Source organism: Natrix helvetica, assembly GCF_964273705.1.
Source record: "Natrix helvetica genome assembly, chromosome: 4".
Classification (NCBI taxonomy): domain Eukaryota; kingdom Metazoa; phylum Chordata; class Lepidosauria; order Squamata; family Natricidae; genus Natrix; species Natrix helvetica.
Genome location: NC_138550.1, coordinates 62,200,950 through 62,214,850, shown reverse-complemented (window position 1 = coordinate 62,214,850; position 13,901 = coordinate 62,200,950).

The following is a 13,901-nucleotide window of genomic DNA, read 5'->3' as shown; positions in this document are numbered from 1 at the left end:
GAACTGTGGCCAATAATAATAAAATAAAGAAAGTCTATCTAGAAATACAAGACTTACAATAATTTCAATGAAAATGTGGTCATCAATAGTAAAAGTAACTGAATGAAGCAATTAATACAGCATTGAATTGTATCACAGCAAGTTGGCCATGGTGAATTAACCAGGAGCCCTTCAACAAGTTATCGCTCAATGGTATTTATTTATTTTTATTTATTAAATTTATAAACCGCTCCCTCTCCCCGAAGGGACTCGGGGCGGTGTACAGACAAAAGTTAAAATACCATATACATAGAAAAACATCAAAACCCCATAAAAACAAATTACATAAAAATCTGTACAATAATAATAAAATTAAAACAACATTAAAATCTACCCCCAAAATTTAAAATACCGGTGCTATTAAAGCTCCAACTTTTCAGTGTTTTTTGAGGTCTGCTATGGAGTGTATTGACATTTTGAAATCTTAAATTAGTTGGTCCTTATTTTGAGTCCTAACCTGTCCATTAATTAATTTGTGCAAAGTTTGGTCTATTTGTCCTAAGTAGAATCCAGAGAAGCATTGCTGGCAGAGGAATAGCATAAGAATGCCTAATTTAATTCCATTGTTTGATATCTTTATCAAGTGGGTCTGAAAAAATGCAATTGTAATGTAAAGCTCTGGCTATAGCTGATAGATTTTATGGGTTCTGGGTAAAAGCTTGAAGCATATAGACATGCACAGTAATTATAACTTTGCTGTATAAAGTAGCTTTACGGTGTCATCAAGGAAGTGGACTTGTTCAGTAGATAGTTCTAAGCTGATGAGGTGAGGTTGGGTGGAAATTGTTGAATCTTGATATGATTTGATGAAAGATTCATTTTTATGGGTTGAAATAATTAAAAATGTCATCAATAAACTCAAATAAAGGCAGCGGCTTCAAGGAATAGAGTAAAAAGTACATTGTTCTAGGTTAGTCATGGTAATATTGACAAATTAAGAAGCTATGTCTGAACCCATAGCTGTATTATTGATTTGCAGGTAAATGCGATTTCAAAAGGTGGAGTGAACACAAGTCACATAGTCTGGTGGCAAAATATGCTGCTTGGCATCTGTAACAATGTCCTTGATAGTTTCAAGCTCCACATGTTTGCATAAAACATAGGACTTCAACATTCATGGTGGCTAAATGGTGCATTTTGGAGATTGTCTATGTACCTCCATTTTTTAAGGACACATGAATGTACCTTATGTCATCAGGTACATTCAGAATGGTCAACTTTTTTTTTTAAAGAATTTTATTGGTTTTTAAACATTTATGGGAAAAGGTAAAGGGGTACATAGAAAATTTTGGCAGCTCCCACGCTAGTGGTATAAATCCCTCCAAATCTCACAATTTTTACGATATTAAAAACAACGTATAAAAGATAAGCAAAAAACAGAATCTTATTCTATGTTGTATCAACCATGTGTTCAATCATTTTTCCTTTGTCATTTTCTAGTATATCAACAATTACAAATATTTCAAATACCTTTATTTTTGTGACCTGAGCCTTTTCGATATTGCTCCTTCCTTCCTGTCCTCAGGTGGAGCCACAGCCCCCCCTCCTTCATATCTTGTACCTTGCTACCCTTTTCACTACTTTCCCTGTGTTCGTCCTCTAGAAGAGAGAAATGTTTTTTAATGAAGGCTTCAGCCTCTTGCACTGTATTAATTCTAATTCTATTTCCCTCCCAAAAGATCAACATTCCCTCTGGCAATAACCATCTAAACCAAACTCCTTTATTGTATAATTTATTTGATAAGGAGGAATACTTCCTCTTTTTCGGAATTTGCTTAAGAATGGTGATTTCTTCATCTTTATATTTTAGTGGTCCCTCCCTTTGGGCCCCAAGCACCTCATCCCTTGTGGTCCTCCTGAGAAATTTAACATATACCTCCCTTGGAACATTATGGCTTCTAGCATATGCTGAATTAATCCTATAAACCAGATCCATATCCCACCACAGCTGTTCCTTGTCTCTCTTAATATATTCTGCTAAAATTGTACTCATAATATCCTTAAGGTCTTCATTTTCTGTCTCTGGTACGTTCTGGAATCTGAGAAAAAAGGACATTCTTTCAAATTCTATTTTTGCCATGAAGTTTTCCAGGTCTACATTTCCCTTCCCAATTGCCTTAACCTCCTCCCCAAGTCCAGCCGCTCCCTCCTCCAACACCACAATTCTCTGTTTATTTTCTGAGATATGATGACATCTCTGAGTTCATCTTTGAGATCTGTCACCTCTTTTTTCTACTCATTTTGACCCCTCATAATTTCTTGAAACATTTGGGAAACAGATAGCTCTTTTGGGCTCTCTCCAAAACCTTCTTGTTGTAACAATGAAGTAATTTTCATTTGCTGCAAGCTTGGACTGGAGGTGGCAGACACAGGAGCCGAAAATGACCTGCCCGTTGGTGGTTTCTTAGGCCCCATTTGTCTAAGTTCAGAGATGTGTATAAGTCTTTTACAAAGAAAATGGCATCAGCGGATTGCACAACTGTGCCGGTCCAAGGAGGCAGGCAAATCCAAAAGAGTTAATTCTCCTTCACAGTTCCAAGGCACTGAGGCATACCAGAAAGGGGAAGATCAGATAATTAAAGTCCAGGAAGACCACGTAACAGGGGAGGTCCCGGCCTCCCTCAGAGAGGGTAATAAAACAATACCAGAAGGTTTTTTTTTGAAGGTAGTTTCAAAATGCAGACTTCATTTGTAAGTGCAAAAACAAAGACAGAAGAGAGCCATCTTGGCTCCTCCTTTCACAGGGAGAAGAGCAGAGATCTCCATAAAGTTTTTTTTTAAAAAAAGACAGCTCAGCAATCATCTCTTGCAATTGTGATAGCGATCTTTCTCACATCGTTAGTTCAAGTGACAAGTCAGCCTTTGTTCTCTCTCCATTCCAATATATAGAGAGATAGTTCAAATGCCGCTTAATCCGAGGGGGGGGAGTAAAGAGAAGAAACACCCTCCTCTAATCTTCAGTTTCTGCTTATCCTTTAATGACGATTAAGGAGATCAGGATGGCTCCCCCACCACCAGCATTCAGCCGCTCTTCCTTGGATAAACTCCTTCCTCCCGGAGCCCATTCGGCGAAAGGGCGGACAGCCCAAAGCTGTCCCAACCCCCCCTCCGCTCCCCGGCTCCTAGGCGAGGCTGAAAACACCCCCGCTGGCTGCCGCCAATTCTGGGGGGTTTCAGCAAGCCATCCTTTGGCAGAAGACCCCTCCAAGGCCCCCTGTGCTCCTTACGGAGCCAACTGAGGAGACTAGCAGCGGACAGCACGTCCGTCACCTGCAGGAACCGGAAGTCTTCTCCCAGAATGGTCAACTTTTAAGGAGTTTGGTTTTTATTGTTTTCAACCTTGTAAATTGCTCAACCTTGTAAAGTGGTCTTATAACTCTACTAAATAGTAATAATAAGTCTAACAAGATACCCTGCGATATCATCTGTAACATCATCAAACATCCATTTCTGTCCATCCCAGGTCCTTGGGAAGGACTCAATATGTGGACAAAAATGCCAAATCCAGTCTGGCTGACTGTGTGACAAATCATAATTTTCTGTATTTCATATATTTTTAATGCCCACAATTAAAAAATCTGTCTAGGATGGGGATTATAAAGCATGATGAGCCCAATTTACATATTCTCAATTTAATCTAAAATAGATGCGAAATGATTAAAGCCAAATACTCAGAAGTGGGTTACTCCCAGATCAGCCCGGTTTGGCCGAACCGGTAGTGGAATTCAGACCTGGGTCACAGAACCGGCAGTGACCCAGGCCTGCCATGCCCCCAAACCACTTATTTTGCACCACTGGGCCACTGCCATTTTGGATTTTAGTGACTGTGCAAAGAACAATTTACACTGAATAATGCATGCATGCGGGTTGCGAACTGGTAGTAAAACCGGCAGCAACCCACCCCTGCAAATACTCCATATACAGAACTAGGCCTGGGGCCTATTGTGTGATTTTAAATTAATCATTCTCTAGTGTTGGAAAAAATATCCATCTGGTTCAGTTCCAAGCCGGGAGAAAGACACTGGAAACATGGAGGCTGATTGGAAAGATGGTTTAATGATGAAGCAGAACCACATGGAGTTGAGAGTGGGGGTATTTATACATTTTCTTGGGCTTTGCACTTGAGTTCCTGTGCGAGAGAGTTTCCAGTTCCTGTGCAAGAACATGAATTCTATTGGCTGTTGGCAGACTCCCATTGGGCCATATAGGGTTATATAGGGTTCATAGCTGAGGTTGTCTGAGCTCCCAGGTTTGGTTGAAGTTTGGCTGATGCAATGAAGGGGCTATTGTGGCTGAAGGCTAATTCTACCTTTGTTCAGACCTTATTGCAGGGAATTTGCTTATGCATAGAGCTAGCTATCTCTTTATCTCTTAAGTAGGGGAAGGAGGGTTGCTTTCCAAGAGCATGTTTCTCCATTTCTTATCCATGGAAATATAATATTCCGCATTTTTAATATTTCTCAAAATATCTCATTCTTCTAAGAGAGGGGTGGATGCTAACTTTCTACACTAGCAACAGCATTGTTCCCTCTAAATCATAGGACATCCTTGAGCTCTTAAACATAGGATATAAATTAATGCAGTAACATAAATAAAATGAGCATAAAGCTGTGTTACTGACATGGGTTAGCCTCTGTATTATTTTAAATAAATAATAAAGGCACATAATAAAGAGATAAATATTTTCATTTTGTTCATTTCATTATTAGTAGCATAATAATACGTTGTAGCAATGTCCTTCCAATGTATGTTAGAGTTTAATAAAAGGAATATGGTCAAAGTTCTCTTTTCATCTCCTCCCATTATGTTCATTATACATGGAGTTTTTTCTCCCGCAAAAGTGACTTTGGCTTAAGTCCCTTTGCAGAAGAGGCTTTTCTTAGTGTTGTTCTCCCTATGTGGTTTCTCCTGGAAATAGAGACTGCCATTTCCCCAATTGATCATTCACTGCATTAGCTGTTTGTGCTTCTGCGTCTGAAACAGAGATGACACAGCAAGTTTGGTTCAGTTTGCACTGTGCTTTACTTTTTACTTTACTTTTATTTAGACTTTTATACCGCCCCCTCTCCCCAAAGGGACTCGGGGCGGTGTACAGTCAGATAAAACACATCAAGATAGAAAATACAAACATAAAAGAGGAGGCAATAAGAAACTGTACAAAAAAGCAAAGCAGTTAAAAACAATATTTAAATAACCCTAAAAATACCCAATTAAAATATCTGCCAGGAGGTAGAATAAGACTATGAATGCAAATAAATAATAATAGATTTTTCTTTTTTTTTCCTTCTTCTTTTTTTTAAATAAAGTTTTTATTGTTGCAACCGTTCTTCATATGTTTTAGTCTCCAGTCCCCTAATCATCTTTGTTACTCTTCTCTGCACTCTTTCTAGAGTCTCCACATCTTTTTTACATCGTGGCGACCAAAACCAAATGCAGTATTCCAAGTGTGGCCTTACCAAGGCATTATAAAGTGGTATTAACACTTCACGTGATCTTGATTCTATCCCTCTGTTTATGTAGCCTAGAATTGTGTTTGCAATTTTGGCAGCTGCTGCACACTGCACACTGCAGTATCTAAACAATATCACCAAATTCCCTTTAAGCTTAAACCAGATTATTCTTTCCGCTTTCATATATTAATCTATTTGGCTATAAACCACATACATCCTCAATTTCAGTTTTTACATAGAAAACATTTAGCTTAACAATTCTATTATTCTTTCGCCCTATTTCCCTCTTAAACTTAGTTTCTTCTTAATATATAAACAAGATCACCAATTTCCCTTTCAAGATTGAACCAAAGACAATTTGAGTACAAGTATATAACTTAAGGATGTGTCCCTCCCCCAGGCTTCCTTGGATTTTCTGCATGGAATTTTGCTATGAGGCGATCAGCCTGGATATTTCTGCTTTTCACCCAAGATGTCTCCGATAATGGGTAGACCTTCCACTTGATTAAGTATTGGAGTTGTCTCCTATGCCACCTTGAATCAAGGATTCATTGAACTTCATAATGGGTTTGCTCCCCTATGACCATAGGGCCGGGGGCTCCTGGGGTAGCGGTCACAAAGTGAATCCAATCACAGCTTTTAAGAGGCTACTATGAAATGCTGGATGTATCTTCCCCAACAATCGAGGTAGTTTCAATTGCACTGTGACTGGGCTGATGATCTTTACTATGGGGAATGGTCCCATAAACTTTGGCCCCAGTTTCTTGCTAGGCAGTTTTAATCTCAAATATTTTGTGGAGAGGTAAACCTTCTCTCCTACCCGGAATGGCCATTGCAAAGCCCGGTGTTTATCTGCCTGTTTCTTATAGATTTGTGCCACTTTAGCAAGTGCCTTTTGACATTTTCCCAGGTTGATTTCAGCATCGACATCCAATCAGTCAGCTGACTGAGGAGGGGAGATCCCTTGGATGCCCAGGCATTGGGACGAAGTCCATATCGCTCACTATTTTGAATGGCGTGAGTCCTGTGCTACTGTGGACAGCATTATTGTACGCAACCTCAGCAAAAGATAAAAGGTCTGCCCAATTGGACTGCTGATAGTTCACATAACACCTCAAGTACTGCTCTATCATGGTGTTCAGTCTCTCTGCTGCCCCATTCGTGCTCAGATGAAAAGCTGAACTAAGACCCTGAGATGACCCAATGGAGCGCAGAAACTCCCTCCAGAACTTAGCCATGAACTGGACCCCTCTGTCTGAGATAATTCTTTGAGGTACTCCATGCAGTCGGTAGATATGCTTCATGAACAGTTTAGCCAGCTTTTGAGCCGAGGGTAGTCCTCTACAGAGTATGATGTGTGCCTGTTTGGAGAAGAGATCTATTACAGTCCAAATCACTGTGTTTCCTCCACTTTTTAGCAACTCTACTATAAAGTCCATTGCGATCTCCTCCCATGGCCTCGTTGGCTCTGCTACTTTTGCAGTAGTCCAGGGGTTTTTCCTGGTCATCTCTTCATTGTGGCGCAAATGGTACAACTTTTCACGTAACTATCTACATCTTTCTTCATGTCAGACCACCAGAATTGCCTCCGGGCTAAGTGTAATGTCTTTAGGAACCCAATGTGGCCTTCTGGTTTGGCACCATGACTCCTCTGGAGAACTAGGATACATAGGGATTCTGGGGTGTAGAGTTTTGTCCCCTTCCATGCAAGGTCATCTCTCTTTGTCAAGATGTGTTGGTTGGTTTGGAACTAGGAGCCTGCTAGCAGTTCAGTTTTGAGCTTTGTAGTTAGGTCGCTTGCAAGTTGGTCTTGCCGGTCACGGCGTTGCCGTCTGGTGGTCACTTAGGCAGCGGTTGGGTAGAGGGAATGATGGTGTCCACTACGTGCTCCTGTTTGCATTTGTACTGAGGCATGGGTGGGGCTCAGCTAGAAAGTTCCTCCCACCTGGAATGTGCTTTAAGACAAAATCAAAACGGTTGAAATAATTAGCCCATCGGACTTGTTTGGGTGATAGTTTCCGTGGGGTCCTAAGCGCCTCCAGATTTTTGTGGTCGGTCCAGACTTCGAATGGTTTCTGGCTCCCTTCCAACAGGTGTCTCCAGGTTAGCAGTGCCCATCTCACCGCAAAAGCCTCCTTTTCCCATGCGGCCCATCGTCTCTCTGTGTCTGTGAGCTTGTGGGAGGTGTAGGCACAGGGTTGTAAGTTCCCTTGGTTGTTTCTTTGGAGTAGCACTGCTCCCACTGCCACATCTCTGGCGTCTGCCTGGATCATGAAAGGTTGCTCGGGGTCAGGATGCTTCAGCACTGTCTCCTTTGCAAACATTTCTTTTAGTGTCTCGAACACCTCTTGACAGTTTAGGTCCCATGGTAGGGGTTGTCCCGGATGAGGTTTCGTTCCTGGGCTCCCTGTCTTCAGGAGGTTTGTTAGGGGTTTGTCAATCTTCGCAAAGGAGGGGATGAATTGCCTGTAGAAATTCGTGAACACTAGGAAGCTTTGTAGCTGTCTGCGGGTGCGAGGGGGATGCCAGTTTAGAACGGCTTGCACTTTCTCTGGGTCCATCTCTATTCCCTCATTTGACACTCGGTAACTCAGGTAGTCTAACCGTGCACAGTGGAATTTGCATTTTGGTACCTTGACGTACAGGTTGGCTGTCAGAAGTTTCTTCAGTACTTGGCAGACCAGGGGTATGTGGTCATCCATGGTTTCTGTGTAGATAAGGATGTCATCTAGGTAGATGAGGACCCCCTTGTAGAGGTCCTTGTGAAACACCTCGTTTATTATATATTTATTCCTGCTCAGAGCATGTGGGTTCTTGCTGTCATTTTTATTTATTTTCAGATTATTTTTGTGTTCCACTGCATTTCTGCTGCTGTGCATCATTTTCCTTCTTATAACCTTCTTTTTATCTGAGAAGGTAACCCCACCTGGCTGACTTTCTGTGTACACAAGCTAAGCAGGGTCAGGTCTGGTTAATACCTGGATGGGAGACATCAAAAGACCACTAGTAAGTCTCTGAAGTTAAAAACATTGGGAACACTGCAAGATAGTGACATGGCTGCACCTGCTGACTCAAGCAACAGCCAGCTTTACTAAGACCATCAAAAATATGTGTTTTCCGAGGGGTCTTAGGCGACCCCTGTGAAAGGGTCGTTCGACCCCCAAAGGGGTCCCAACCCACAGGTTAAGAACCACTTGGCTAGAGTGAATGGAAGATGTGTTATGAGTGTTCCCTCCAAAGTAACCATCATGCTTTTAAAATTATTTTTTATACATCATGTTATTCTTGTTTGTCATCCAGGGTTATTTAGTATTGTGTAGTCTTATAAATACAATGTATAAATGAGCAAACAAGCAGATTTAGATTTTATGTATTCCTGATGGATTGTGAACGTCTCTGATCCTAGAATATTGCAAAACCATATTGAACAATACATGTAAGCTTAGAGTTCTTTCCATAGAAGGACAAACACATTAGTTTGTTGATGTTTTTAGTTTACAGTAAGAACTAATAGGTAGGGATATACATCACTACTAGTAGAACAGAATATATGTAGCCCAGGCTTAAACAATGAGGTCTTTGGAGTTCTCTGAGCTTGGTTGTTACCTGGTTGAAAAGAATACAGTGGAGCCCCCAATATTTCAATGTATCTGTGACCATGGAAATCATTAAAACAACATAAGCTAAAAATATGTCCAACTTTCTAGGCTGGTGAGGACATTTTATTTGAAGTAAATTCTCCTCTTAATTTTCAAGACTAAGATTAAGTTCTCAATTAGGCCCAGTCCTGATTTTTTGCCTGTAACTCTCTCTCAGCTCAGTCAAACTGACTTAATTGTTTTTGAGGAAATAAAAATGAAGGGACTTTATCATTCAGGCTACTTTATCATACAGGCTACTTTGAAGGAAAAAATGCAATAGCAATAAAATCAATTAAATAGAATGAATGAATGAATGAATGAATGAATATGGAAAATTAAACACAATTTCCAAATTGCAAGAGTACAGATAGTTGCTTGAGTCTGATTCATGGAATAAAGCTGTATCTGGGAGCTTTATTCATTACTGTTCTTGGACTGAAGGTTCTGCTAGGAGAAACAATTGCAGTTGAGCAAGCTTATTGTTACAGAACCTTCATTCTTTTCAGATCTTAATTAACATGATTACGTAAATCTTATGAAAGATGCATACATCTTACTAATGAACCAGTTCATTTTGTTCTTATAAAAGCCATCAATTAGAACAGATAGGTAAATTAGACTCTGGATGTAATTAGATGATCTGGATTCAGAAGGCACAGAATGATTCAGAGTTTGTCTCGGGTCCATGGAGAGGTACATGTTAGGAACCCCTTAAAGAAGAGAAAGCTCTTTCTCTGCCTGAGACTCCAGAAATTTCAGATGTTCATAAAAAAGTCACCATAATAATAGCTTTGCATTATCTTAATGAAATATTTATGTGTTCTGCAGTTGCAATTAAAAGAGGCCTCTTTAATCTTCCCCATTTAAGTGTTTTCTCATCCCTTTTGTTTCACTGTCCTGAATTAAAGTGAAAGCAGAACATTCAGGAGCTAAACCAGAGAGTTCAGGGGCCTTGAATGATCTTAGGACACAGGGAAGTTTTCAGCTGGATTTCCTCTCAACAAATGAGAAAAAGTTCATTAGGTTATTGTTTTTTCATGGTACAAGCACACAAATGGTCTGTTGTCTCCATTATCCTTTGGTAATTTTGTTTTCCTTACAAGTTTACCATCAATCAGTTAGAATTATTAGAATTAGCTATACAGTTATTTCAAAGTTCTGATCCACCTTAAGTTTATCCACTTCCACTGCTGTGGGGGAGAACAATGGGAGCCATCTTGGTCTTTTGTTCTTCCTTAATATCCAGTTCCAAGATTGCAGTTAGTTATACAAAGTCTTATTTTGAGGCTGTGGTCCACCTTAAGTTTTAGGTACTGTGGGACCGGCAGTGAAGCCAGGGCCATCTTAATCTTTTGCAGTAAAATAAAAAGACAAAGGAGGGAAGAAAAAAAAGAAAAGAAAAAAACCCTAGCATTTTCCAATTCTTATCAGAGATGGAATTACATTTCATACCTTTATAAAATGAGGCATATAAAATATATAAAATGCAACTGTTTTTTCATTAGTGTCTTGAACAAGCTGCATAGTAACATTCCCATATTGGGTTCATGAAGAGGTAAGGGGCAACAAAACTGTTGCTGTTCTTTTCTTCATATCTGCTTTTCTTTTTCATTTCTCCATAGCTCTGTTCAACAACAGCTAAGAACAAATCCTTCTGTCTTGTATAATCATTTCTCAAAAGAAGAGATTTTTGTCACAATAAATTATCCTGATTGGTTTTGTAATCCATTAAGGAATGAGCTGACACCAATACATTCACTTCACTTAACACCCTCACACCATATCATAACTAGATTTTTAGAAATGAAAGACCATACATTTGCTAAGTGAGTCAGCAAGGTTTGTTCCTTCTAGAACCATTTACTTCAACCTTGGCAATGTATACTGCTTTGATCAGGACAGTCCAAAGGTGGACACAAAGGTCAAGATGATGGCCACAACAGTGTCATCAAACCTCCTGTTTTTTATGTGTCATATTAATCATGCAGGAATAGATTACTGTTCTGTACAGTGTTTTTTTCTTAAGATACAAACTCTTTCTGTGCAAAAATCTGTTCCCTAAGAAATTACAAGTAATCCTTAAAATAAAAATGTCAACAATAATTTCAAATCTATATCTAATTTTGGGATTACCAGTGTGGTACAATAAACACAATGGCATCCCCTGATGGTTTATTCAAGCTATGTTTTTGAGGCAGCAAATTCAGCTTGACTGTAAGAACCTAAACTGCGGCATTTTGTAACCAAATAAGAGTTCATATTTCCTATATGCTTACCATATTTTTCAGAGTATAAGATGCTTTGGAGTATAAGAGGCACATTAGTTTTTGGGGAGAAAACAAAATTCTGTCTCTGCCTACCAGCATCCACCAGTATTCATCTGGCTAGCGTCCTTGCAGCAAAAAGCCTGGTCAGCTTCAGCACGTTATTGCAGCTTGATTCAGCATGAACAGCTGATTAACAGTTGGATCAGCCTCCTGGAATATCACCAATTAGCTGTTCCAGGCTGCGGGGATCGCCACAGCCTATTGCCACCTCCGTGCATAGCATTTCTGGCCTTCGTGCATAGTGTTTTTGGCCTCTGCGCATTGCATTTTCAGCCTCCACACACTCTGCTTTAGACCTGTTCCAGGCTGTGGGGATTGCCACAACACATAGCTGCCAATTGCCACCTCCATGCATTGTGTTATTGGCCTCTGCACATCATATTTTCGGCCTCCGCACATTGTGTTTTAGGCCTCTGCACGCTCCATTTTTGGCCTCTGCATGTCATGTTCTCAGCCCATTCCAGGCAGCAACGATCCCAAAAACAGGGCATGCGGATGCAGAAAATGTGATACAGGGAGGCAAAAAATGTGACATGTGGAGGCAGCGACTGGCAGCAATGTGCTGTGGCGATCCCCACATCCTGGAATGGGTCTAAAATGGAGTGTGTGGAGGCCAAAATGCAATGCATGGAGGCCAAAAATGGCCAAAGGGTGGGCGGGGCTTCAGCAACATGTGCTGTATAAGACACAGAGACATTTCCACCCACTTTTAGGGGGGGTGCATCTTATACTCTGAAAAATGCAACCCAAAGAGTCATTCTTATTTAATTTTTTTTTTAAATAATTTATATAAGTCTGCCAGTTTGGTCTAGTGGTTAAGGCACCAGGCTAGAAAGGAGGTGGCCAAGAGTTCTAATCCTGCCTTTACAGTCAGCAGGGGGGCCTTGGACCAGTCACTCTCTCTCAGCCCAACTCACCTTAGAGGATTGTTGTTGTGGGGAAATTAAAAGGAGGAAGACGAGTTGGATATATTTACTGCCTAGAGTTATTTGTAAAAATAATGCAGTATACAAATCTATATAAATAAAGCAAAATACCACTCACACATCATCACAAATCTCCAGAACTGTAAAGCCTACAAACTTCAAATTTGCCACGTATCTTCCTCTTGGCTTCTAGGTGTTCACTGAGAAAGGATTTTTCAAAATGACCATCAGAGCATTAGTATTTCCTATATTATTTTTAACATGCTCTGATGCTAAGAGTTCTACTCCCCCTCCCAACCTGAAAAGAAATCTGTTCCATATGCAAAACACAAGCAGAGGAGAGGAGTTTCAGTTTCAGTTTTACTTTCACAGCAGCAAGCAGCTTTACTACAAAACAGTTGAGCTAAACCACAGTCAGGGTCCTTCCTGTCTCCTTCTTGCTCACACAGCAAATACTCTTTGAGTTTCCAAACACCCCTCAACTCTCTCAGACACTGACAGGATGCTAGCCAGATGAATACCGATGGATGCTGGTAGGCAGAGGTAGATCCCCCCCCCTTATTTTCCTACTCAGTTCAGATGAATCTATGACTTCTACTGTAACACCAGTTAAAGGGAAAAGAGATAAAAAACACAGAAAAAGATTTACAGATGTGATTAGGAAAACACAAGTAAGGGAAGCTACACACAAGTATCATCAAACTCATCCCCAAGTCAGAAGACAGGCTGTAAAAAAGTATCCATCTAATAATCCCTATGTTAATCTGTCACAAATAGATCAATGCCTTGGACTAATAAGTTTTAAATATGAACTTCAGATTGATTACTCCAGGGACAAGGTTTTTGATCTTGGACTCCGGTTATTCTGTGCATGGTGCTGTGCTCTAAAGTGGCAGGATGAGAGTCCCGGGATGTGCTGCAGTGGTGGTAAAGTCCACCTCCCTCCCCTTCAGCCCTACCCTGAACCCTTACATAGCAGTCTCACCCACCAGCATCCTGTGGCAAAGCACTTCCTTTCTGCTGTCCAGAAGTACAATGGATGCTTCCAAATGACATATTTTGGAGCCAGAGAGGTGAAGGAGGAAAATTTTATGCCAACATTCAAAGTGCAGGGGCAGGTCTACTATAAGATAGGGAGTATCATGGTGGGGCCTTAGCAGCAGCCTTCATTTCTCTAGATATACTTTGTTGGTGATGATGACAATGAGAGGGACATCTGTTGTTGAATCTACCAGTCTTTAATCCACAATTGGTTAGCCAACTGCAGAAGTTGCTGCATGAACACAACAAGTATATTCTGGAACTGTAGATTCTGTTCCTAAGGGCCACAAGGACTTCCAAGTGGTGATTAATGCTGATAGGAAGCCTTCTGGAGAGCACTGAGGTCATTTCAATGCCCTCACAATTACAGAAGTGGCTGTTCTCATTGTCAGCGAGGATTCTGAGAAGAGAGATATCATTCTCCACAGCAGGGACAACAAGTTGTTATGAATCAGTGAGACATACCATGCCTATGAT